Below are 3125 nucleotides of genomic sequence, written 5' to 3' on the forward strand. Positions count from 1 at the left end.
AAAGAGGTGAATTAAATTGGGTAATTCCCCACCGAAGGCCCAGGTACAAAATGCACGGCCTGCCACTGAACTAAACTAGTAGCTGAACTACAGTTTGCAGTAGCTTGCTGGTAGTTGAACTACATTCATATTTGCATAGCGATTTAAGTAGTTCAATTACTTCTTTACCATTTTTGTCCATTTAACTTCTGAATCTACAAACAATTTTGGGCAATAAAAACAAAGGTATGTTTGTTTTTGTATTTTTCTTTTACCATACAGCATGTGATCAGCTTTTCAGTGCCAGACAAAACCTCCTGTTAGATAAGGACTTTGAGAGATGACTTGGTTGTCATTTACGGATGAGATTCTGCTCTGACAAATAGAAGGATAGGTCCATTATTTAGCCCAGTGTTCAGGCTGTTCATACCATCTAAGAAGGTACAAGTCGAAGACTGTTCCAGTTGTTAAGACAGGTCAGCTGCTATAAAACCGCATTTAATACCAGGAAACATGTAATGGGATTCTACCACCGGGGCTCCCTTCTCTTCTCACCCATTAGATTTGTGGCTTTTCCTTATTTATCCACTTTGACCTACATGTCCTATCAACCTGCTGCCTCAGTTATCAGGTTTGTGGACATGCAGTACCATGGAGGTATTGCTGTCTTCACACACATCAACACGCACAGTAGACCTCCCCTGTGTAGCTTGTTGAAGAGGACACGGCTCATCACATCCAGTCAACATCCAGCCCTCTGCCACGCGTTAGTTGACCACTGCCTCTGAGGTCGCCCTCTCATCGTTTCCCTCCAGACCGTCGTTATCTCGTCTCCTTCATGTTCCCCACTGCTGATGGTGTGTGCTCATGCTGGCTGAATATGAGTGCCTTAATGACTCACAGCTTTAATGTGTCTCATTTGGTGAAATGGACAGTCGTTTTCAAGATTGAGAAGGTGCATTTCCAGTGAGACCTTGTTTGTGAATGTCTCGTGTGTGTGTGTGTGTGTGTGTGTGTGTGTGCACATGTCTATGCTCTATAAAATTACCAAGAGTGTACGAATTATAACACGACCTGTAACAGAGTGCATCCCTAGCTGTGTGTCACTCTTTCACACTGTCATTTCTGAATGTCAGGGCTTCTCTTACTAATAAACTAATCTCACCTCAGGTAGAAACCCATCCTCTCTTAAATGTGATTTACAGCTGACAATAATGTTCAAATTGCATTACTGACTTGTTACCTCCCCAGCTAATGGAGGTGCTTAGTGCTGTCCTCCTCTGAGCCAGTTTATGGGAGTCATTACTCCCTTAGCCCCAGTTCGGGTTCTTAGAGCTGCGATTCAGCAGATACAGCCTCATTAATCAGTCCTAAACACGTTGTATTCAATGCTGCTGCAGGCTGTCAGAGGCAAACTAATACCCACTAACCACCACGTAGGCTACATATATATACAGAAATAATGGAAAACAAAAAACCACAACTGACCGTTCACTAAACCTGAACAGTGATTGTCCAACCATAGTTTTGCAACTGTAGCTGGAGTCAGCAGCCACTGTCAAGTTTTAGATTCAGTGTATTATACACTCATGTATACTGTGCTTATGAGGCTGTTGGAAGAGACATACTCAGCATTTTAAATGTTTGGAGGATTTTCCAAGTAACAGAATAACAAAGGTATAAGAAATTGACTGCAGTGTTTACCTCCTATAACACAAGCTACAATCATTAGCATGTACAGCTAATTTCAGCTGACTGTGCATTACCAGTTATATTAAAAAGAAGCGCTGTTCACAACTAGCAAATCTGTTGTGTAAATAAATGATTCTTTATGTAACTTTGATCTCTTTATATGATAGTATAAATGCTGTTTCACAGCCCTCTCCACACAGGCAGGTACATGGTATAATTCTGGTGAAGTAAAAATATTATAGCCAGCCAACTGATTTGATGTTCCGCAAAAATATTTTTATTCAGACCAAGCTGCATGCCAACAACGTTTCAACATAAAAGGCCCTATTTTGATGATCTAAAGCTCACCTTTCCAGGTGCAACAATCAAGGTGCATACAGGGCGTGTCCAGACTAATTTGACTAATTTGTTTTAAAAGGATTGGACCTACTCTTTTAATTAACCCATGGGCGTGTTTTGGGTGTAAGATGCAATAAATCAATCAAAATGCCTTCTCCCGTTCCCTTGAAAAGGCATTCACGCTGGTACCATGGTGGATATCTATTATGATTGCGGATGTACCCGAAGAGAGACAGGAGTGATTTAAATACCTATGTGTAGAGCCACAATTGTTCAAACAATTTGACAATCACATTGACCCTTATCATGACCAAATAGTTCTGAAATCAGCCATTTTTGTATTTTAAAATAACTTGGTGTACAGGGTATTAATTTTAGTGCTGAAAACTTTATTTTTAATCTGTAGCATTTTGGTTCACAGCTGCAAATCCCTGTCTTGGTGGCAAGCAATGTGTCTGCGCCTTGTGCACCCACTTATGCATGTGCATACTACTAATTTGATCCACCCTTAAAATGCTGAGCTGTTATTAATACCAGCTTTTTGTTGGCCACTTATTGTGCCTTCAAAATACTAAATGCACCAAAACAAGCCTACAAAGGCCCCTTGTTTACATTGACACCCCCAGGTGGACAAAGGTGTATGTGGTAACTTGAAAGCTTGGGCACTAGGAGTTAACCCTTGTGTTCTGTTAAGGATCATAAAAAAGGACACTGTGTTGGGTGCAAGATAGGAAATTACACTCTGACCTGGAACTGTATGCCTGGCGCTGGGTGGAAAATAAGAACCTAATTCTTAATCAGATATTTACAGCTTGTAGTCTGACCTAACATACATATAGTCTCCTTCAAAGTGATGTTATGTGTGACCCCACCCCCAGACTGATCAACACAAAAACAACAGCACAGTAACAATATGACCCCAGCTTTCTCACACAGTATTTCAATCCACCTACCACATTGCAATACTAAACATGAACACACATCTATACACTTTAACCTTTCCTAACCTTAACCATGTACTGAGTGGCTAAACATTACCATAAAATGTTAATCATGCTTTATTTGCTATAAATGGAGATTGTAGGAAAACAAATCAAATTACCTGTAAGTACATA

The sequence above is a fragment of the Monopterus albus genome, unplaced genomic scaffold (genome assembly GCF_001952655.1).
Source record: "Monopterus albus unplaced genomic scaffold, M_albus_1.0 scaffold434.1, whole genome shotgun sequence".
Taxonomy (NCBI): Eukaryota; Metazoa; Chordata; class Actinopteri; order Synbranchiformes; family Synbranchidae; genus Monopterus; species Monopterus albus.